Source organism: Diceros bicornis, chromosome 17 (assembly GCF_020826845.1).
Source record: "Diceros bicornis minor isolate mBicDic1 chromosome 17, mDicBic1.mat.cur, whole genome shotgun sequence".
NCBI classification, from domain to species: Eukaryota; Metazoa; Chordata; class Mammalia; order Perissodactyla; family Rhinocerotidae; genus Diceros; species Diceros bicornis.
In genome coordinates, this window is record NC_080756.1 from 15064413 (window position 1) to 15090210 (window position 25798).

The following is a 25798-nucleotide window of genomic DNA, read 5'->3' on the forward strand; positions in this document are numbered from 1 at the left end:
CAAATAAGAAAATAAAGTAATAGACATGACAGCAATATTAATAAGACAAATGCAAAAGAATAAAGCCAGCAAGGACTGCTCTAGTGACCCATTTCTTTTATTTATTTGTTTGTTTGTTTATTTTTTACAGGGAAGGATTCACCCTGAGCCAACATCTGTTGCAAATCTTCCTCTTTTTTTTTCTCCCCAAAGCCCTAGTGCATGGTTGTTTATCCTAGTTGTAAGTCCTTCCAGTTTTTCTATGTGACCTGCTACCACAGCATGGCAATTGACAGACTGATAGTGTGGTTAGCAACCAGGAAATGGACCCAGACGGCAGAAGAGGTGAAAGCGCCGAACTTGAACCATTAGACCAGCGGGGCTGCCGCAATCCACTTCTTTTAAAAGTCTGCAGGTAAGTCTTCATTAAGTAGTAGATAATAACAACAATAAACAAACACATAGGGACAGAGATTGGATTGGTGGTTACCAGAGGGGAAGGGGGGAGGGAGGAGGGTGAAAGGGATAATTCGGTACCTGTGTGTGGTAATGGGTTGTAATTAGTATTTGGGTGGTGAACATGATGTAATCTATGCAGAAATAGAAGTACAATGATGTACACCTGAAACTTTTACAATGTTATAAACCAATGTTACTGCAATAAACAAAAAATTAAAAAAAAAAAAGTCTGCAGGTAATGCATATAATGAAATAGACTGGCATGTTTAACATAACAGAGGAAGGAAATAGAATTCTTATGTGTGGAAAGGATATGGAGTAATATAATTGTGGCATATTTAATAGTTTTATAAACAATATGGAGGAAGTAAAAATAATAGTGACCCAAATTATGTAGACACAAATAAGAATACATTTCAAAAAAGGTTGATTTAATAAAGACACAGTATTTTTAACTAAAATATGTTGCTTGTTTTTGTCATGATTTGCTTTGTTTTATTTGTTGTTTATACTGGAAAACAAACGTCCATTTGATTATAGCAAAGCCAGTCAAGAAAATTGATAATAATAATGGTGTATTGTAAGTACAGAGAAAATTTCAAAACTATTATAGTTAGGATATTTATCTAATCACTGGAAATCAATACTGCCTTAGCCATTCACCATCACAGGAATTGTTGTATAACCCTAAATCCTGGTTTTGAAAAATCACCCTGATACTCATTCTAAAAAGACAAAGTAACTTAGTGCACTTGCACAGGTTGAATAAAAATAATAGAAAAATGTATTTAAAATAACTCATATGCTTTTATATAAATTATACACAGAGAGTGGAGTCCACTGCGAAGAGAACTAAAATGCATATTAACCAAAAAAAATTCCAATACCAAAGGAAAAATTCTGAGGAATATTATATAAAGAGAACTAAAGTATGAAAAAGAATTTAGAACCGACTGTAGCATGTAATTATGTGTCATTGACAATTGCATACTGGAGAAACCATTTACAAATGGATAAATTAGAGAATATATACCTTTATCTGTTTTAGGTTATATATGTATTTAGATTAATGTATGCACATTTAATAAAATATGTACGCTTTTTAGTTAACATATTAATTTAGTTTATATATATATATTTAAGTTAATTTATATATATTTAGGTTATTTGTATACATTTAGGATAAGTTATATATATTTAGGTTTATATACAGGTTAATATATATGTACAGGTTAATTTATATTGTTATATTGTATACATATATATATATATATACTCAATGTTTTCCTTCTCTTCCTATGTAGAATTGATAATGCTCACAAAAGAGAAATGAAGAACCAATCTATAGTCTGAGTTCATTCTCCTAAGACTGACAAATGAACCACAATTACAAATTGTGATTTTCCTGTTTCTATTTCTTAATTACACATTGAGCCTGATAGGGAACTTAATCATTATCCTCCTCACCCTGGTGGATCCTAGCCTCAAGACACCAATGTATTTCTTTCTCCATAATGTCTCATTTTTGGAAATCATATTCACAACAATAAATATTCCCAGATTCCTGATAACCATCATGACCAGAGAAAAAACCATTTCATATAATAATTGTGCAGCTCAATTATTTTTTATTCTTTTACTGGAAGTTACAGAGTTTGACCTTCTGGTCACTGTGTCTTGTGATCGCTATGGTGCCTGCATTAGGGTATCTGCAAACCCCTGCATTACCCAATCAGTATGAACAGCAAAGTTTCCTACCAGCTTGTACTCAGCTCTTGGGTAACTGGGTTCCTAGTATTCTTCCCCCATTGATCATAGGACTTGAGCTGGATTTCTGTGCTTCCAAAGTAATTGATGACTTTGTGTGTGAAATGTCTCCTATCCTGCAGATCTCTTGCACAGATACACATGTCCTAGAACTGATGTTTTTTGTCTTAGCTGTGGTGACATTTGTAGTCACATTGGTACTAGCGACTGTCTTACACTTACACCATTACGACCATTCTGAAATTCCCGTCTGCACAGCAAAGGACCAAAGCTTTTTCCACCTGCACTTCCCACATGACTATTGTCTCCATGACTTATGGTTACTTTATCTCTATATATATTAAACCATCTGCAAAAGAAAGATTGACTGTCTCTGAAGGTGTAGCTTTGCTGTATACCTCGGTTGCCCCTTTACTAAACCCCTTCATTTACACCCTAAGGAACCAACAGGTGAAAGAAGTCTTCTGGGATATGTTAGAAGAGATGTTTTTCAAAAAAACAATTGTAAAAAATGCTACAAATCACAACCTGACCATAAAAACTGAAAAAACATGTTTCATGCATTTCTTCTGATCCTGTTTTCTACCTCGTTAGTTATCTCACACAGGGAATTTTCTTGAAGAATCTTGTAGCTGAGTTCTACCCTTACGTTTTATTTTTCCTTATGAAAACATTTCACCCTCCTATTATAACTTACTCTATTCGAGTCTGCAATCCACGTTTCAAGTAACATCTCCTTATTGCAAATTAGTTTTCAGAAACTATGACTTTGAATAAAATATGCCTTGTATAAGAAAACTTGCTGTATGTCATTTATTAAACATTTCCAGATATATTTATTGTGTACCTATCTTATTCCAGACATTGTGAGGGGCTCAATCCTTACCTTTGAGAAGCTTGCATTGCTTAATGGAGACAAGCACATAACCCCAATATTGCTATACAGTGTATTACTAGTGTTGTAATACAGGTCTACAAAAATATTATTGGGCGTATTGGATGGCTTCTAGGTAATTTTGGAGATCTGTGAGGATTTTCACGAGAAATTAATAATTACGCTGAGACTAAAAATAGGCAGAAGGAAAGAAGACAGAGATGTCAATATATGCAAATAACAGAGGTGTTAGATAAACCACATGCATTTGGAGAATTAGTACATCTAACGATTAGAACAGGATTTTGAAATACTCAGCCATTTTTGTAAAGGCTTCATTACATACACAATGTGGGACACTACATAGAATATGTAAACTCTTGATGTCTCAGTTTCTCCGTATGTAAAGTAGGAGAAATGTAACCCACACCTCACAGTTCAGTAAATATATGCTGTTAGCACTCAGTAAAAGATGCTACTTATTTTGAGCAGTTCAAAAATATGTTGCAACTAATACTTGATGTGCTTTTAAAAAGACAGCGGTAAAAACATGAAGTGTCCTGTGTTCCAGAGTAGTGTTTTGGACGTAAATTTGATACATTAGTAATTTTAAAAGTTTTGGTGTATAAGAATCTGCCAGGTATTCTTAGAGTTGTACTTTCAAGCTTTCATTCCTGGTGTGTCTGAGTCATTACATCTGGGATCCTGTAACTATATCTTACGTTTAATATACACCCAGATTATTTTGAGGTGCTGTTCTTGACCTGACATTACCAACAAAGAGAATCATTGAAAGTATATTTAAGGGTAAACTTTAATATTCAGCTTCTTTATTTTTAAAAATTCAGTCTTGAAAATGATATTGAATATGGACTCAGAGTCAAGGGGACAAGTGAGGAGACCATTGCTTTAAACTATTGAGAACTTTTGAAGTTTAGTATACAAATGTGACAGTGGGTCTAAAATGCAGATAATAGAGTCATAGATATTTAGGAAAATAGGAATGAGAGGTTTCATTAAACTTTAGATTGTAGGGATAACAGAGTGGGAGGAATATTACACCTTCTTATTCACTCTCCATTACACAATCACCAAATACACATCGAATGATTTTAAGGAAGCATTTTATAACTATCTCATAAAAGTTTTATATCACACAAAAATTACCAAAAAATGCATAGTTATCCATGAAGGACAAGATTCCTCAATCTAATGAGGAATCAAAATGAACCCAGAAAGAGATATTTTTGACATTTTATTGTTATAATTATTATTTGATACATTCCTGGCTTGATAGATATTGGAGCATGGCTTAGGCTCTAATTGTTTAAAATCTATATTAACAGTCCCTTAAGTCATCCATTTACCCCACAGGGAAATGATGTATTACCGTGTTTTTCCCTCGACTTCCCACAACTCCTCTTTCTCACAGGCTTCTACTGTCCTCAGAAAATAAGTTTCTTGGGGTCCAGTTTTAATGTAATAAAACAAATACCTATATGGACAAAAAGTCTTGGAAATATCTGTCTGGTAGATGGTGTCAAGACGGCATTGTAGGCAGATTCTGAACTCAATTCCCCCCAGGGACATAACAAATTTACAGCTATTCTTGGAACAATTACTCCTGAGAGAGAACTGAAAACTAGATAAAAAGAAGGCCTACAAAAATGGACAGTGCTGACTGAGCGGAGGAGGCAGAAACACCTTTCTGGAGAGAAAAAGGCCACCTTCTAACCACAGCACTTCACAGCCAGCCGGGAGCAATCAGGGTACAAAGCTTTCCCTGGCGGAGTGGGGGTCTGAGAGGGAGAGTGTTACCACAATAAGCAGCTTTTGGAGTCAGCACAACCAAGACTACTGTCATAATATCTGGCTTTGCTGGCTATTAACTACAACAGGAGATACCCTCAGAAAAGCTATTGGACATAAGGGAAAGAAAAGCCTGCTCTTAAGGAGCCCACACACAAATTCACCCATTTGGAAAGCAACCTAAAATCACCAGAAAGAAATGTGCACAGTCCTTTGGTGAAAAGACACTCACTTGATAGGCTCTGGGTGCATTTTGGTGAGAGACGAGACCTCCTCAGGCTGGGTTCACCTTCCCAGGGGCTGAGACATTGGCGGAAGACATTATTGTGACCTAGTACAGGCCTGCAGACACAGACACTGGCAGACGCCATTGGAGTTTTTCCCCCGGCCTGTTAGTGCAAGGGTCTGGCCCACTCACTAGAGCACCAATTTAATCCAGCTCATCCAGGGCAGGCAGCCAGCCCTAGGGACTTGCCCCATCCAACAGGAAGCTCTCAGGCAACTTGTGGGCTTACATAGGCATGGTGCATGAAACCTCTGCAGCCCAGAGAGTGGGTCCACCTATGCGGGGCAGAGTGTGTGTTAGGGATGGACATGTGTTGGTGGAGTGTGTGGAGCCTCTGCAGTGGGTTACTGGGTCCCCTTCAGAGGCTTGGGGCATTCACACGGGGCAGGACTGTGTTGATGGGGTGTGTGGCCCTGCAAGTAGTGGGACTTGTCAGTTGCAGGAGACTTGTGCTCCTAAAGCAGCCACATAGATGATTGGCCCCCTTCCAAAACTGGAAACAATTGAGTGCCCCCATGCCAGAGGCTGGCCGCACTCAGCTGCAACCCTGAGAGAGCAGACAATGGCCTTGAAGGCTGGAGGCCTACAGCAATTATAAGCTGCTGAGCCTAGCAATCAGCCACCCTGGGGGCCTACTCACTTAACAGAAAACCTGCAACAGGAATATGCTATTAGACCTTGCAGCCAACTGTGCTGGGGCTTCTCATACCTGATAAAGTGACTTAAAGGACCATAGCAGCCACACACAGTGGAGCATTACAACCAGCTGGCCAGGGGAACACCCAGGCTTCCCCGTGCACCTGCAGCAAGAACAACCCTCCCACAACAGAAGGACACACATAGCCCACACAGGGGTCACTCCTGGAATATTTGGAACTGGCGATGAGAGAGAAGCATACTGCTGGGCCTCATAAAGCATCTCTTATATAAGGCCACCTCTCCAAGATCAAGAGATGCATATAGATATAGGCACAGAGAAAGAGGCAAAATGAGGAGACAAAGTAATACATTTCAAGAAAGGAACAGGACAATCCCCCAAAAATAACTAAATGAAACAGAGATAAACAATCTACCTGACAAAGAGTACAAACTAATAGTCACAAGGGTGCTCACTGATCTTGGGAGAAAAATGGATGAACTCAGTGAGAACTTCAACAAAGAATTGGAAAATATAAAAAAGAACCAATCAGAAATGAATACAATATTGGAAATGAAAAATTCTCTAGAGGGACTAAACAGCAGAGTAGATGATACAGAAGAACAGATCAGTGAGCTGGATGAAAGACTAGAGGAAATCACCCAAGCTGAACAGATAAAAGAAAAAAGTATTAAAAAGAATCAAGACAGTCTAAGGAACGTCTGGGAAAACATCAAGCACACTATCATCCGTATCACAGGTGTCCTAAAAGGAGAAGAGAGAGACAAAGGGGAAAATAATCTATTTAAAGAAATAATAGCAGAAAATTTTCCTAATCTAAGGAAGGAAACATACATCCAAGAAGGATGAGAGAAGGAAGCACAGAGAGTGCCAAACAAAATAAACCCAAAGAAGCCCACACCAAGACACATAATTAAATGTCAAGAATTAAATATAAAGAGAGAATCCTAAAAGCTGTAAGGGAAAGATAATAAGTTACATACAAAGGAAACCCCATAAGGCTATCAGCTGACTTCTCAGCAGAAACCTTACATGTAGAAGAGAGTGGCACAATATATTTAAAATACTGAAAGGAAAAAAACTAGAGCTAAGAATATGCTACCTGGCAAGGTTATCATTCAGAATTGCAGGAGAGATAAAGAGCTTCCCAGACAAGCAAAAACTAAAGGAGTTTATCACCAAGAAACCAGCCTTATAAGAAATGTTAAAGGGACTTAAGTGGAAAAGAGAAGACCACAGATAGGAATAAGAAAATTATATATATAAAAAAAAAAAAAACAATAAACTCACTGGTAAAGGAAAATATATAGAAAAAGTAGATCAACCACCTATGAAGCTAACACGAAGGTCAAAAGACAAAAGTACTAAAGTTATCTATTTCCAAGATAAGAGAGTAATGGGTACAGATGCTCAACAAAAGAGGTTAGATATTATATCAAAAACATAAAATTGGGAGGAGGGGAGTAAAAGAGTATATCTTTTAGCAAGAGGTCAAACTAAAGAGACCATCAACTTAATAGATATTGCTATATATACATGGGCTATAATACATGAACTTTATGGTAATCAAAAATCAGAAATCTATAACAAATACATAAAACATTAAGAGAAAGGAGCTGAAACATAATACTAAAGAAAGCCATCAAACCACAAGGAAAGAAAACAAGAGAAAAAGAAAAGAACAGAGAAGAAATAATAAAACATCGAGAAAAAAAGTAACAAAACATCAATTAGTGCATTCTTATCAATAGCTACTTTAAATGTCAATGGACTAAATGCTCCAATCAAAAGGCATAGGGTGACCGATTGGATAAAAAAACAAAACCCATATATACACTGCATAGAAGAGACAAACTTCAGACCTAAAGACACTTACAAACTGAAATTGAAGGGATGAGAAGAGATACTCCATGCAAATGGCAATGAAAGAAAGCTGGGGTAACAATATTCATATCAGACAGAATAGACTTTAGAACAAAAACTGTAACAAGAGACAAAGAAGGGCACTACATAATGATCAAAGGAACAATCCAACAAGAGGATATAACAATTTTAAATATCTGTAGCCAACATAGGAACACATAAATATATAAAGCAATTATTAACAGACATAAAAGGAGAAATAGAGAACAACACAATAATAGCAGGGGACTTTAACACTCCACTTACACCAATGGATAGATCATCCAAACAGAAGCTCAATAAGGAAACATTGTCCTTAAATGACACATTAGACCAGATAAGACTTAGTAAATATACACAGTATATTCCATCTAAAAACTGAAGAATACACATTCTTTTGAAATGCACATGGAACATTCTCCAGGAAAGGTCATATATTAGGCCACAAAACAATTCTTATAAATTTAAGAAGATTGGAATAATACCAAGCATCTTTTCTGCCCGCAATGATGTAAAACTACAGGGAGAAAATCATAAAAGCTACAAACATGTTGAGATTAAACAAAATGCTACTGAACAATGATTGGGTCAATGAAGAAATCAAAGGAGAAATCAAAAAGCACCTGGAGACAAATGAAAATGAAAATACAACATGCCAAAATATAGAGGATACAGCAAATTGGTTCTAAGGGAGAAGTTTATAGCAATATAAGCCTACCTCAACAAACAAGAAAAGTCTCAAATAAGCAGTCTAACAGTGCACCTAAAGGAATTGGGAAAAAAAGAACAAATCAATCCCAAAATCAGTAGAAGGAAGAAAATAATGAAAGTATGAGCAGAAATAAATGCAATAGAGACTTAAAAATACAATAGAAAAAAATCAATGAAACTGACAGCTGGTTCTCTGAAAAGATAAATAAAATTGACAAACCTTTAGCTAGACTCACCAAGAAAAAAAGAAAAGAAGGCCTAAATAAATAAAATCAGAAATGAAAGAGGAGAAATTACAATGGACTCCTTAGAAATACAAAGTTTAAGGGGCCTATCTGGTGATGTAGTGGTTAAGTACACGAGCTCTACATCATTGCCACGGTGTTCGTGGGTTCAGATCCCAGGTGCAGACCTACGCGCTGCTCATCAAGCCATGCTGTGGCATGCATCTGACATAAAGCAGAGGAAGATGGGCATGGATGTTAGACCAGGGCCAATCTTCCTCTGCAAAAAGACGTTAGCTCAGTGCTAATCTTCCTCACTAAATAAATAAATGAATAAACAAACAAATAGGTAAAAAGAAATACAAAATGGTTATAAGAGAAAAATATGAAAAGCTATATGCCAAAAAATTGGATAATCTAGAAGAAATGGATAAATTCTTAGAATCATACAAGCTGCCAAAACTGAATCAAGAAGAAATAGATAATTTAAATAGACTAATAACCAGTAAGCAGATCAAAACAGCAATCAAAAACCTCCCAAAAAAGAAAAGCAAAAGACCAGACAGCTTCCTCGGTGAATTCTACCAAACATTCAAAGACTTAATACTCATATTTCTCAAACTCTTCCAAAAAATTGAAGAAGAAGGAAGGTTCCTAACTCATTCTGTGAAGACGACATTACCCTGATAGCAAAACCAGACAAGGACAACACACAAAAAAAGAAAATTACAGGCCAATATCACTGAGGAACATTGATGCAAAAATTCTCAACAAAATATTAACAAATAGAATACAACGATGCATTAAAAAAATCGCATACCATGATCAAGCGGGATTTATTCCAGGCACACATGACTGGTTCAACACCCACAAGTCAATCAATATCATACATCACATTAACAAAATGAGGAAAAAGAATGACATGATCATCTCAATAGATGCAGAGAAAGCATTTGACAAGATCCAACAACAATTTATGATAAAAACTTTCAATAAAGTGGGTATAGAAGGAAAGTACATAAAAAAGGCCATATATGACAAAACCACAGCTAATATCATTCTCAATGGAGAAAAACAGAAAGGTATCCCCCTAAGAACAGGAACCAGACAAGGATGCCCAATTTCAGCACTCTTATTTAATATAGTATTGGAAGTCCTAGTCAGAGCAACCAGGCAAGGAAAAGAATTTCAAGGGATCCAAATAGGAAAGGATGAAGTGAAATTGTCACTGTTTGCAGATGACGTGATTTTATATAGAGAAAACCCTAAAGAATTCACCAAAAATTTTTTAGAAATAATAAGTGAATATGGTAAACTTGTAGGATATAAAATCAACATATAAAAGTTAGTGGTGTTTCTCTACACTAAGAAGGAGGTAGCAGAAAGAGAAATTAATGCAATCCCATTTACAATTGCAACAAAAAGAATAAAATACCTAGGGACAAACTTAACCAAAGAGGTGAAAGATCTGTACACTGAAAACTATAAAACATTTCTGAAAGAAGTGGACAAAGACACAAATGAATGGAAAGATATTCCGTGCTCTTGGATTGGAAGAATTAAAACAGTTAAGATGTCCATACTTCCTAGAGCAATCTATAGATTCGATGCTACCCCTATCAAAGTTCCAACAACATTTGTCATAGAAATAGAACAAAGAATCCTAAAATTTATATTGAACAACAAAAGATCCCAAATAGCCAAAGGAATCCTGAGAAAAAAAGAACAAAGATGGAGGTATCACACTCCCTGAGTTCAAAATATACTTCAAGGCTATAGTAACCAAAACAGCATGGTACCGTCATAAAATCAGACACACAGATCAATGGAATAGAACTGAAAGCCCAGAAATAAATCCACACTGCTATGGACAGCTAATTTTCAAGAAGGAGCCAAGAACATACAATGGAGAAAAGAATGTCTCTTCAACAAATGGTGTTGGGAAAACTGGACAGCCACATGCAAAAAAATGAAAGTTGATCATTATCTTACACTATACACAAAAATTAACTCAAAATGGATTAAAGACTTGAATGTAACACCTGAAACCATGAAACTTCTAGAAGAAAACATAGGCGGTATGCTCCTAAAAATCTTCTGCACAGCAAAGGAAACCGTCAATAAAGCGAAAAGACAATCTAAGAATTGGGAGAAGATATTTGCAAACCATACATCTGATAAGGGGTTAATCTCCAAAATATACACAGAACTTATACTTCTCATCAACAAAAAAACTAAAAACCCAATTAAAAAATGGTCAAAAGAGTTGAGCAGACATTTCTCCAAAGAAGATATACAGATGGCCAACAGGCACATGAAAAGATGCTCAACATCATAAACTATCAGGGAAATGCAAATCAAAACTACAATGAGATATCACCTCACACCCATCAGAATGGCTATAATTAGCAAGACAGGAAACAACATGTGTTGGAGAGGATATGGAGAGAAAGGAACTCTCATACACTGCTAGTGGGAGTGCAAACTGGTGCAGCCACTATGGAAAACAGTATGGAGATTCCTCAAAAAATTAAAGATAGAACTACCATATGATCCAGGTATTCCACTGCTGGGTATTTATTCAAAGAACATGAAAACACCAATGCGTAAAGATACATGCACCCCTGTGTTCATTGCAGCGTTATTCACAATAGCCAAGAGCTGGAAGCAACCTAGGTACCCATCAAGGCATGAGCGGATAAAGAAGATGTGGTATATATACATGATGGAATACTACTCAGCCATAAGAAATGATGAAATCCAGCCATTTGTGACAACATGGATGGACATTGAGGGTATCATGCTAAGCAAAATAAATCAGAGGGAGAAAGTCAAATACTGCATGATCTCACTCATAAGTAGAAGGTAAAAACAACAACAAACAAACACATAGAGACAGAGATTGGATTGGTGGTTACCAGAAGGGAAGGGAGGAGGGAGGAGGGTGAAAGGGGTGGTTAGGCATATGTGTATGTTGATATATTTTAATTAGTCTTTGGGTGGTGAACATGATGTAATCTGCACAGAAATCGAAATATAATGATGTACATCCTAAATTTATATAGTGGTATAAACCAATGTTCCCCCAATAAAAAACGATTAAAATAAATAATAATAAAATGAAATGAAATAAAAAATAAGAAATATCTGTTTGTGTGTCTGTGTGTGTCTTCACTTGTAAGTAAATTTCTTCTCAAAAAGCCAAAGCAAGGAAAAGTAATATTTTATTTTATCTGAGCTTTGGGAGTATTGCCATAGGTCTTTAACCAGGTACTAATTATAACTATTCTAGATTATTGCTCTTTAATATTTTGTTAAGTAATATAGTAATTGAGCGGCCTCCCCCTCTATCCCCGAATATTGGTAGTTTCTCTCCACAGGACAGAACTCTCACTCAGTTTAAAATGAGACACTATGCTGATGTTCTCAGGTCTCATGTCCTGGATCTTCCTCCACACATTGTCTCAGTAACTCTATCAAGCAGTCTTTCTCAGTTAAATTGTTTAGGAGAGTTATATTCTCATGTCAGTGGGAAGTTTACTTCTTACTTTACATTTTCAACTGGAACTCCTAGGAGTACATTCCAAGTGGAAAAGTAGGAATGCATGAGATATCAGATCAATTATTACATTGACCTGAACCATTTTACTCTATAGTTACGGCAATTCTAAGAATTAAATTTTGCTTCTGAATTAAGAGAATTATCTCATTTCCTCTAGACAAACAATTTGCCTCCATATATATTGGAATGATCATGCATCTTGATGAAAAGAGCATGGAGAGAGAAAAAGTGAGAGACAGAGAGAGAAATAGATAGAGAGAGATGAGGACAGCGGGCAAGAAGAGAGAGATCAGATATCAGCTAGGTGAGATTTAGTTTTTTCAGAATGTATGAAACAGCCTGATCCTTATACAAATCTTTCCTCTGTTTTCTGAAGTCCTGGGTTATATTTTTATAGTACAAAATTATAGCATCATTTGATTTTCATTATGAAAATACACTTTCATGTATATGTATTCATTTTACCTCTGAGGGAGCTCAACCCAATGATCTCAGGTAACTTTCTTCAGATCATGTAGATGGTTTGTGATATAAAAATTCCATTGCCAGGACCATAAACTTATCTTCATCTTATTCATCATTGTCATTACCACATTTGTAAAGCATTCAAGTATATGAATAAAACTGACTCTTAAATTTCTTGTTGACATATGAAATCACTATTCACTCTATGATTTAATGCATTTTTGAAAAAGGAAAGAAAATAATTTTCTTGTTTATAACAAGACTATTTAAGTCTTAGTTCATGTTCACTTCCTTTACCCTACCATTCAGTTTTTATACTGCATTGATAGAAAATTAGTTTAAGCATAAATTCGGACATTGTTAAGGAAGACTCCTCCAGAGTTTGTGAAGCCATAGGATAAGACAAACATTTACCTAGAGCACCAAGTCCACTTGATGTCAACAATGCCCTAGTGGACTGGCAAGGATCTTTAAACTTTTAGTAGTTGAAACTTAAATTCCTCATGGTTAACTGATTGGAGAAGCTTTAATTCTATAAGAGGTAAGAAGTAAGCAGAAGAACATTTAAGGAAAATGTCTTTGACCCAGTAAACTCTTAAGATCCTCTGTCATATGGTTTAAGATCCAGACATAATCCTTCTATTAACACACTTTTATTGTATGGATCTCTCTCTCAGTAATCAATGGCACAATAAACATTTCATTTCAAGAAGCATATCTGGCACATCCTCTTCTAGAACTATTTCAATTTCTTCGAGCTTTGTAAGTATTTGTTGAGGTAATGAATAAATAAATGAATGAATGAACAATGAACACAGAGTTCTCTTGCAAGGCTTTGGAATTTGTTGAGTATAAAGAGTTTATCCTAGAAGACCTTGTAACAGAGGTCTTGTTCTCCCTGGGAAATAATTCTAGAGCTTAATATTTAGAACTGTGTGAGCCTCATGAAAAAATTAAATTACTTTAGTAGTAATACAATTTATTTCCCTACTTTTATCATTCTATTTCTTCATTCTTCCCTCCATCAGAAACCCATCTACTGTGCCCTGTAGAACATAATTTTCAACCAGGGTGCCAAAGGTGTCTGAAGTAATATGAATGCGTTGCATGGATTTAAGCATTCATAAATTCAGACTCTTCAAACAGTGTCCTCTTTAATTGAGATAAATTAAATAAGAAGGGGCAAAGTGAATCTCATCTTTCCTCACTTTCCCCCAATACTGACATCATTCTTTGGGAAGAGTCAGTGACAGAAGCAATGATTTGCAATTCCTGATACCATAAGTTTTGTTATTTTCAACGTATCTGCGTTGAATTGCCTGTTGCCAACTCAACATCACATTTGACTTTCTTAGTTGTTCTCTAAGTGCAGTGGAGAAGGTGGATGGCATTTACCTGAGTCATCTTCCCTGTTTGGTTCTAATTTATAGTGTGTCAAAGAGAGGACTTGGTGCAAAATTTGGAATTTGGAAGAGAAGCAGAGGCTATTATTATCCAGAGGTGTTTGTAGTCAGACTGATGAGTAGATACGAGATCCATAGTGGATTCTCAGTAAGTGAGAACTACCTGCTTTACTGCTAAGACTGTTGGTAGATGCTTGCTCAGAAATTATTAAGAGTCACTGCCATTTTCCTCAAGCTTTCCTGAGCCCTTCTCTAAAGGGCTTCGACATGAGATCTGTGGTATTAGTTTCCTCAATATTTCATCCCGTGTTCAAACATTGTTTTCCTGCTCATCAAAAGCAAGTTGAATCCTGAAGCTTGTTGGATTTTTAAAAAATAGTAGAAGGAGTTAATTTGGAACTGCGATGCGCTCCTAAAATGAGCAACAAAATGGTCAGTGGTGTTCCTCCACATGTATCCCTATTTTTGTCCTCTGGGGACAATTCCTGGTACTCCAACCACCTTGGAGAACAGGAAGTGAAGAGTAGAGTCACCAAGACATGGAGGAACAACACTTCCAATCAATTTCCCTTTTGCAGACAACTTATTTCAAAGGACATTATGGGACGATAGAGGCTTTCAGCAATTGGCATTTCAGAATATGGTATGTACTGACTTTTCACACTGGGCAAAGTAAATGATTCAGTCTTGGGGAGGCGTTCCTCAGAGAATAAGAATACCAAGGTGTGGAAATAGGGCAGACAAAGCAAGCTGTGACAAAAGGACACCAGAGATTCTGCTAAATCACATCAGCAAAAAGGAATGAATTGAAGATGTGTGCAATAGCAGGAATAAAGCTCAAAAACACTACGTTGAGGAAGTGAAGCCAGACATAAATTTCACAGTTTGTGGTTTCTTATGTAAGAAATTCCAGAAAAGGCAAAACTCATCTCTGGTGACTGAAAGAACATCAATGCGTACCTGGATCTGACAGTGGGCAGAGGGACGATGACTAGGAAGAGGTACAGGGAACTATTCAGTGTGATGTAAATGTCCTCTATCTTTATTGTTATAAAGGTGTCAATGTTTGCCCAAATCCACTGGTTTAAAATGATTATATGCACTTTTATATAAATTATACTTAATAAATTTGATTAATTGACACATCCATAATGGATCAGAACATTTTTAATTTAGAAATGGTTTATATTATATGAAAAGATCCCCAAATCCAGATATAAATAAATTATAACTTGAATTTCTTCCATAGGTTACTGTCATTTGTGGGCCTAAGGCTACCATGCAATATAAGCAATTTTGACCAAAGCCTGCAATTCAATTATTTCTACACAAAACAATAAGAGTGTTTACAAATATCGTACTGTTAATCATTATAACTCTCCAGGTGAAACTTATTTAGCAGAATCTCAGTTCCTTTGCACATTTTATAACTCTGGTTATAGCACCTTTGAAACTTTTATTTCCTTATTCTCCTTCAAGGTTCAGCATAAATGATGATTTCTCTTGGAAAGCTACTTTCATTTTTAAAATTAATCAGATTTATATCTCTTATTCATTACAACACCAATTACATGATATAATAATGATCAGGTTTGGAAGGTGTCTCTTACAGTCTTAGCAAACCAAAATACTCAGGAGAAGATGCAGTACTTAGCAATTAGTATGTACGTTGAGAAAACTAACTAAGTATATACAGCAAAGTTCATTTCTAGAAAGCAGTCAGTCAGCACATCCAAGTATCATTTGTGAGAAGAGATATTTCTAGTCAAAGAAGAAGTTTAAGATTCTAGATTGAAGAAGGCAGTTTACTACTAAAGAGTAAAAAGATTTACTCAGAAATATAAACAGAGAGAAGTGCAGAGATCAGGAAGACTTAGTAAAGCTATTATAATATAAATCATTGAAGGGAGAAATGGCATAGATATGAGCTAATGAATTGAAAATTGTGTTCAATTTTTCCATTAATGTTTCAACAACATTTTATTTATATCCAAATTTTGTATCATTTTTTTGAAAATAACAAAACCTTTGAAGCATATCCTTGAGAGCTTCTTTCACCTGCTGATTCCTTAGGGTGTAAATGAAGGGATTTAGAAAAGGAGCAACAGAGGTGTTGAGTACAGCTACACCTTTAGCTAAAGTCATGCGTTACTTTGGTGATGGTTTCATATACATAAAGGTACAGCTTCCACTAGTAATAGAGACAACAACCATGTGTGAGGAACAAGTGGAAAAGGCCTTTGCTTGTTGTTGAACAGAAGAGAATTTTACAATGGTTTTGATGATGTACACGTAGGAAAGACCCACTAATAACAATGTGACCACAAGTGTCACCACAGCTAAGACAAAAGCCGTCAATTCTATGAAACATGTGCCTGTGCCAGAGACCTACAGGATTGGAGAAGAGTCACAGAGGAAGTGATCAATGCTTTTGGAAGCACAGAAGTCCAGCTGGAGTCTCAAGACAAAAGGGAGCAATAGAATTAGCAACTCAGTTACCCAAGAGCTGACTACAAGCTGAAAGCACACTTTCCTGTTCATAATGATTAGGTAATGCAAGGGTTTGCAGATGGCAGCATAGCGGTCATAGCACATGGCGGCCAGAAGGTAAAACTCTGTAACTCCTCACAAAAGAAAAAGAATAATTGAGTTTCACAACAACTGTAGGAAATTGTTTCATCTCCAGTCAAGATGTTTATGAAGAATCGTGGAATACAGAGGGCTGTGAATGAAATCTCTAAGAAGGAAAAAATACATTGGAGTCTAGAGATGGGGATCCAGCATGGTGAGGAGGATGATGATTTAGTTCCCCATCAGACTCGAGATATAGTTGAAAAACAGAGACAGGAAAATCATAATTTGTAAATAGGGCCATCTGTCAGTCCAAGCAGAATGAACTCTATTTCTGTTGATATGTTCTTTTCTTTTTTTTTTCTATCAAAGCTATAGAAAACAAAAATTAAACTAATTAAAAACCTCATTCTCAGTCTTATAATGTTCCATATTAAAAAACTTGCTTAGGTGCAAATATTTTCACAAATCTACTTTGAGTTCATCAAAATAAACACGTCCTCTGTCAGGCATTTTTACAAAAATACTTTCTTCCCTTGACAAGATTTAAATAAGTCCTATTTACCACTTAATTGGGGGCTTATCAGTTATTTGAAATTTACCTCCACAACTTAGTATAAATCTATAGCCAATCTTTCTTTACTATTTTTTTTCTTTTTTGAAATCTTTTCTTTACTTTTACTTTATTTTATTTTACTTTACACTAATAGGATATTTAAATAGTTCATTTTTATATTTCCTGAATTTACCAAATATCTCAAGTCATTTTTATTCCATTTAGTATTTCCTTTCTGACATTTTTTTGGTATCATTTTTTTTCAGGTTGTTTTTGGTTGTACCTTCAACTGCTTGCCTATTCATATACTTTGGGAGTGGCCTTTAGATTCAACATTTAGTCATTTCCCAGTAAATCATTAATAATGCCTCAAATCTGTACGACTTGGGAAATAAAACAAACAGAAAAACTACAATTGGTCTTCCTACATTTTAATCTTTCTTTTACTCTGTTCAATTTACAATAGTCTTATATTACCTTCTTTATGGTTGTGCAGATTACATTAAGAAGCTGTACCTTTTCATTTCAGTGTGAAATGATTTTAAGCAGTTACAATTCTTCTTACTGACTAGTGCTACAGCAATATTTCAGAGTTATTAATTGTAGTTTGTTTTTTTGCCAATTATATTCTTTGTAGTGGAGCAAAACTTCTTTGAACCAATTTTTAGTATTGTAGGCAATTTTCAAAAGGCTTTCTTTTTCTTTTTTTCCCCTTTTAAATATAAGCTATAATAGAAAAAAATCAAATGGCACATAAGTATTTTCCATTTTTTTAATTAAATTTATTCAAATATATTATTTGACTTTTCTAGATAACTTGATATTATTCTTTATTTTCACATATTTTTCTAAAGCTACTGAATCACTAGAATCTTTGTCTTAAATATGTCTGAAAGCTTGCCAGAATCTTTACTCTGTCTGCTGTTCATGAATAATATGTTAATCGTTGCATTCTAGCACAAAAGTATTTCTATTTGATTGCCCCTTTAGTTTTTCCATTAACCACTTTCCTTCTATTTTGTTATAATATGAATCTGCATTTTTCATTCATTTTCTGTGGAATTTTTATGATGTGATAGTCAAACAACTAGAAAAGGCATTACCTCTTTATTTCATTGTTGTGTCCTATTTTTCATAATGTTCTGAGTTTTAATAAACACACTACTTGTCTTTAACCTTGAACTGAGTGTAAATGTGTTATATTTCCTCAAGATGTAGAGAATAGCTGCTCTCTAATTTTTCCTCCATGTTCATACAATGCAATTACAAGTTCATAGAGTTAAAGAAAATTAGAGACTCATTTGTATATTTAAAAATACATGTTATTATATTTTATAGAGAGAGACATAGTAGAATTATATAGAGTATTTTACTTCTCTATCTAAAGGAGCAGATCAAATAAGATAATTTAAAGACAAGTTTAATTCTCTTACTTGTACTACCAAAATTTTTCTCTAACTTCTGATTAAAAAGAAAGACAAATTAAATTAAAATTTGACTGACTTTACACAGAATATATTGGGATTTCTTCTTGTGTTATGGTATATAGTAAAATATATACACTAACATTAAGAGTGATGATGATCATTTCAGGACATTATTCAATTATTAAAGGGATATTGAAAACCAAAATTTTCTTCAGAAGGATGCAAATAAAAGACGAAATGTGAGTTTCATTTATTTTTCAAAATATTTCCCATTTTTCAGCTAAGTTCACATCCACTACATATCTCACTATTCAGATACTAAAGAACACTAATGTATCTTCATTATCTTTTCCAGTTTGATTACATTTTCAGAAAGTTTTTCTTAATTTTTAATTGGAAGTGTTACAGCAAAGATTAAAATCTAGGAAGAAATACAATGTTTAAGTACAGAAATTTAACATATCCCGTGATTCTAACTCAGCTAAAGTGTTATCTTTTGACTCAATAAAGACACAAGGGAACCTACTGAAATTAGCAAACAAAGCAGATAAGTAAAATATTTCCCTAGAGAATGGTATTCAGAAAGTACAATTTATGTCCAAAAAAAAAAGTCCACTCAGTTTTATTGTTGTCTTTTTTTTTAAACAGAGAAAAATGCAATAAAGACATCCATTGTTTCATAGTCTTAAGGCAATATGAGAGAACCTTCTGGTCTAGTTTTCTTCCATAAGAAACTTCCTCTTGCTACTACTAAAATAATAATAATGATAATAACATACTGATAGCAGACTTTAATATTGCAAATAGATTCAATCTTAACACAATGGTTTTAATTGTATATTACTGGAATATTGTCTAAGTTTTTTTATTTTATTTTAAGCGAGTGCTTCTGTTTGAAATATGGAAGAAAAAAAAAAAAACTATGGTGGCACGTTTAGTTCGTAACATGAGGGCCTATTCAGGAGAACTTAAATATCTGAAACACTGGGACTGTAGTGATAGAAAAGAGTATGCTCAAAATAAGTAAAAGGGATTGGTTACATATCTTATATGAGAGCTCAAGCTCTAAAATATTAAGAAAACAAAGTCCCCTATGATTTTGTCATGACCCCAAAACAAGTCATCAAAAGCAAATGAAACAAGACCTGCTATTGGTGTTTCGATAAGAAGGAAGGTTGCTTACTGCCATTCATTCTTAAGGAAGCTCCAGGTCTACTCTAGGGATTCACAGCGTTGAATGGCAGCCCCACAACACTTTGCTGTTATACAAGAAATACAACGTCATATCAACTCCTTGAAAAAAACCTATCCTTTCTCAATCAATTTGTCTTTTTTTTTGTTTGTTTATTGCAGTAACATTGGTTTATAACATTGTAAAAATTTCAGGTGTACATCATTGTACTTCTATTTCTTCATAGATTACATCATGTTCACCACCAAAATACTAATTACAACCCATCACCACACACATGTACCGAATTATCCCTTTCACCCTCCTCCCTCCCCCCTTCCCCTCTGCTAACCACCAAGCCAATCTCTGTCCCTATGTGTTTGTTTATTGTTGTTATTATCTACTACTTAATGAAGGAAATCATACGGTATTTGACCTTCTCCCTCTGACTTATTTCACTTTGCATTACACCCTCAATGTCCATCCATGTTGTCACAAATGGCTGGATTTCATCGTTTCTTATGGCTGAGTAGTATTCCATTGTGTATATATACCACAGCTTCTTTATCCATTCGTCCCTTGATGGGCACTTAGGTTGCTTCCAAGTCTTGGCTATTGTGAATAATGCTGCAATGAACACAGGGGTGCATGTACCTTTGCAAATTGGTGTTTTCAAGTTCTTTGGATAAATACCCAACAGTGGAATAGCTGGATCATATGGTACTTCTATCCTTGATTTTTTGAGGAATCTCCATACTGTTTTCCATAGTGGCTGGATCAGTTTGCACTCCCACCAGCAGTGTATGAGAGTTCCCTTCTCTCCACATCCTCTCCAACACATGTTGTTTCCTGTCTTGTTAATTATAGCCATTCTGACGGGCGTGAGGTGATATCTCATTGTAGTTTTGATTTGCATTTCCCTGATAGTTAGTGATTTTGGGGAAAAGAAAGTCTCTTCAACAAATGGTGTTGGGAAAACTGGATAGCCACATGCAAAAAAATGAAAGTAGACCCTTACCTTACACCATACACAAAAATTAACTCCAAATGGATTAAAGACTTGAATGTAAGACCTGAAACTATGAAAATTCTAGAAGAAAACATAGGCAGTACGCTCTTCGACATCAGTCTTAGCAACATCTTTTCAAACACCACATCTGACCGGGCAAGAGAAACAATAGAAAAAATAAACAAATGGGACTACATCAAACTAAAAAGCTTCTGCACAGCAAAGGAAACCATCAACAAAATGAAAAGACAACCTAACAATTGGGAGAAGATATTTGCAAACCATACATCTGATAAGGGCTTAATCTCCAAAATATATAAAGAACTCATGCATCTCAACAACAAAAAAACTAACAACCCAATTAAAAAATGGGCAAAAGACCTGAACAAACATTTCTCCAAAGAAGATATACAGATGGCCAACAGACACATGAAAAGATGTTCAAAATCAATTTGTCTTTGAACTTTCGTTAAAAATCAGTTTTCTATATTGGTGTTGTCTGTTTCTGGACTCTATTCTGTTTTCTTGATCTATTTATCTACTTTAGGAGAATGCTACACCGCAGTGATTATTGTAGTTTTATTTGTAGTAAATATTTGAATGAGATAATGTTAGACTTCCAACATAGTTCTTTCTAAAGCTGTTTTGGTGATTGCAGGTGATTCTTTGCATTTCTATCTGAACTTAAGAATCAACTTGTCAATTTTTACATACACACACACACACAGAGCCACTGAAGTGGAGGGCGTTGACTTAACCACTACACCACCAGGCTGGCCCCTGTAAATTAGTATTTTAAAAAATTTTTGGTAGAATTCACCAAATCTGGGCCCAAATTTTTTTCTATGAGAAGGTTGTTAAATACAAATCAATTACTTTAAAAGACATAGAGCAATTAAGCTATGTATTTCTTCTTGGGTGATCTTAGGCAACTTGTATTTTTTAAGGATTGAGTCCATTTCATATAAATTGTCCATTTTTTGGCATAAAGCTTTGAAAATATATTCTTATTATTCTTTTAAAATTTGTAGGATGTGTAATGATGTCCTCTTTCTCAGTTCAAAAATCAGTAATTTGTACATTTATATTTTCCCCTAATCATTCTAATTAAAGACACATCAATTATATTTATATTCTAAAGGATTAGCTTTTGTCTTCACTGTTTTTGCTGTTGTTTTCTGTTTCATAGAGCTCTGCTTGGGTGAGTCAGTGGATATAGGACGGTCTTTTCAGCAAATATTTGCAGAATCAATTGAGTATCTGTAAGCCATAAAATTTACTTCAATCTGTGTCTTAAACTACATGAAAATTAATTAAAAATGGATCATGGACATAAATGTAAAACTTAAAACTATAGAACTTCTAAAAGAAAACATAAGAGAAATTCTTTGTGAACTTGGGTTAGGCAAACATACCTTAGATATGTCATCAAAGGGATGATTAATTTAAAAAAAATTATGAATGAAATTTCATCAACATTAAACAACTTCTGCCTTTGGAAGACACTGTTATTATAAATAAAGACAAATTACAAACTGGGAGAATATATTTGCAAATTGTATATCTGATAAAGGACATGTATGTATAATATATAAAGAACTCTCAAAACTAAATAATAAGAAAGTGACTCACCATGATAGTGGAATAGGAAACCTAGCCCTTGTTCCCTCACAGAAAAATGGATTTAATAATAATATAAGTTTAAAAAAATGCTTTTATGAGAAATCAAGAAACCAGTTAGGAAGTTGCAGTACTCCAGATGACCACAAAATTGAGATCTCAATTTACCCCATCAGCCCCTTCATCAAGCTGGTACAGGTGAGTGCAAGAAGATTACAGAGGAGAATGTAGCTAACATTGAACATCCTCAGCTTTTCAGTATGTTCCCTGAGAAGCCAGAGTGTGTCTTGCCTCACATGAAGCACTGAAAGAACTGGCATAGTGCAGATACCTGGGGAAGATAGAGGGATGAGCACCTTTTTATGGCCAGCATGGCTCTCCACGGGTTGGAGAAGGGACAATTCTGAGACCTCTTCTCTAGGAGAGATGGAGGAAGGGATCATTGTTCCCACTTTGAGATCTTTATATATGCTTCCTGAAGCACTAATTTCTGCCCTGCTGGAGAAACCTAGTCTGGACACTTGGGGAAGCTGTGGCTGGCATGGCCTGGCAAGAGTAGAAAAAGGGGTATAAATGAACCTTTTCCCACAGGAGGGAAGAGGAAGAATAGAATATGTCCCCAAGTTCCTAGCCTTTCAGTGAGTTGCCTAAGGAACGGATTTATATCTTACTTCACACAGAAAAGTGTTGGTTCTGACATGGTCAGGCATCAGAGGCAGCAAGAGATTATGGTTTCCTGAAAAAGAAAATAGACTGAATGCCTGAGACAGATAAGAACAAGGGCTCAGAGTCTCTAGCCAGGCTGAATGTTAAAGGTCATTCCCAGTGATACCAAATCTGTAAAGACTGGGAGAGGGAGATGTCTCTTCAAAGGTACAGACTCCAATGCAAAGCTATAAGGAACATGAAGAAGGAGGAAAACATAACACAATCAAAAGAAGAAAATAAATCTCCAGTAACCAACCCTAAAGAAATAGAGATCTATGAATTGCATGATGTTGACTGATGTTTTTAGAGCTTATTACATACATGTTCAAATTTATTTAAGAAGTTTTTGAAAATTCTTAACTAGTATCTCTTCAACTAAAGACTTTGGCCCATTTTCTCTCTCCTCTGTTTCCTAGGGTTGATATTTTATATTTGTCCTATAGTAAAGAATGTGTATTCTGTGCACTTTTTTGTAAAAAGAATTCTGGATATTTCTCCTAACCAATTTTCCAGTACATGATTTCCTGTTCTCCTGTTTCCAATTATTGGAAAATTATTTCTTGAACTCTCAATGCCATTTATTTTGAATCATTAATTTCTAGCTCTTGAATGAAAATATTGGCTGTACTTACTTGACACACTGTATGCTAAATATATGTCTATCTTCTTGGGTCTATTTCTGTTATTTTCATGGTTTTTAGTCATTTGAACCTCTCTCTGGTAAGCTTGTGAATTATTAACTGTATACTCAAAACTGTATGCAAATGTTAAAAGCTCTTGATGATGATTTATTACTATGACTAGTGTTTAAATTACTCTGGCACACAGGTAAAGGCAGACAACATTGACCAAAACAAGGAATAAAATTATTTACGTCTGCGTTCCATGCTTTTTGAGAACAGCTGAATTCATGGTGCTTATCCTTAGGGCACAAGATTTCTGTGGTCTTAACTAAAAGCCTAGGTATTTACCCAGGCTCTTCCACTGTGGAGAATCATAAAATGTCAAATTTCTGTCAGGGACTAGGAAACAGCAGGAATTTCTTCCTAGATTCTTCATCAGTTAGCTGCTGTTTTGTACTTGTGGTCTCAGGCTTCCATTGCTTGCCACTTAGGATTAACCGAACGTGTTTAGAGAAAAAATCATTGCAAACTATCAGGCTTATTACCTGCTTACCTTTTTGTTTTTTCAAATTTAAATCCTGCTTTTATTTTCTTCATTTTCTTTTTTTCTTTTTTCAGGTGTACATCATTATACTTGTATCTCTGAATAAATTACATCATGTTCACCACTCAAATACCAATTACAATACATCACCACACACGTGTGCCTAATCATCCCTTTTGCCCTCCTCCCTCCCCCCTTCCCCTCTGGCAACCACCAATCCAGACTCTGTCTCTATGTGTTTGTTTGTTGTTGTTTTTATCTTCTACTTATGACTGAGAACATACAGTATTTAACCTTCTCCCTTTGACTTATTTTGCTTAGCATAATTCCCTTCATGTCCATCCGTGTTGTCACAAATGACTGGATTTCACCATTTTTAATGGTTGAGTAGTATTCCATTGTGTGTATACACCACATCTTCTTCATCCATTCGTCCCTTGATGGGCACTTAGGTTTCTTCCAAGTCTTGGCTATTGTGAATAATGCTGCAATGAACACAGGAGTGCATGTATCTTTATGCATTGGTGTTTTCATGTTCTTTGTATAAATACACAACAGTGGAATAGCTCAGTTGTATGGTAGTTCTATCTTTAACTTTTTGAGGAATCTCCATACTGTTTTCCATAGTGGCTGCACCAGTTTGCACTCCCACCAGCAGTGTATGAGAGTTCCTTCTCTCCACATCCTCTCCAACACTTGTTGTTTCCTGTCTTGTTAATTATAGCCATTCTGAGGGATGTGAGGTGATATCTCATTGTAGTTTTGATTTGCAGTTCCCTGATAGTTAATGATGTTGAACATCTTTTCATATGCCTATTAGCCATCTGTACACCTTCTTTGGAGAAATGTCTGTTCAACGCTTTTGACCATTTTTTAATTGGGTTGTTAGTTTTTTTGCTGTTGAGATGTATGAGTTATTTATATATTTTGGAGATTGGCCTCTTATCAGATATATGGTTTGCAAATATCTTCTCCCAATTGTTAGGTTGTCTTTTCGTTTTGTTGATGGTTTCCTTTGCTGTGCATAAGCTTTTTAGTTTGATGTAGTCTTGTTTGTTGAGTTTTTCTATTGTTTCCCTTGCCTAGTCAGACACGGTCCTTGAAAATATGTTGCTAAGACTGATGTTTCTTCTAGAAGTTTCATGGTTTCAGATCTTATATTCAAGTCTTTAATCCATTTTGAGATAATTTTTGTGTATGGTGTAAGATAATGGTCTACTTTAATGTTTTAGCGTGTGGCTGTCCAATTTTCCCAACACAATTTATTGAAGAGATTTTCCTTTCTCCATTGTATGTTCTTGGCCCCTCTGTCGAAAATTAGCTGTCCGCAGATGCATGGGTTTATTTCTGGGCTCTCAGTTCTATTCCATTGACCTGACTACCTTTTATGCAAGATCTTTTCTATCCAAGAAAAGTCCTGTTTGCATTGATAGATTTGGATTTCAATTTATTTATCCCTAGCCCTATGAG

The 25798-nt window shown here is 35.2% G+C and overlaps 2 pseudogenes; one reads left to right on the plus strand and one right to left on the minus strand.

Annotated features, from left to right (window-relative positions):
• Positions 1-302: 302 nt before the first annotated feature.
• Positions 303-2778, plus strand: LOC131416551 (olfactory receptor 6C6-like; annotated as a pseudogene).
• A 3744-nt stretch (positions 2779-6522) lies between these two features.
• On the minus strand, positions 6523-24073 carry LOC131416552 (olfactory receptor 6C6-like; annotated as a pseudogene).
• Positions 24074-25798: the final 1725 nt, after the last annotated feature.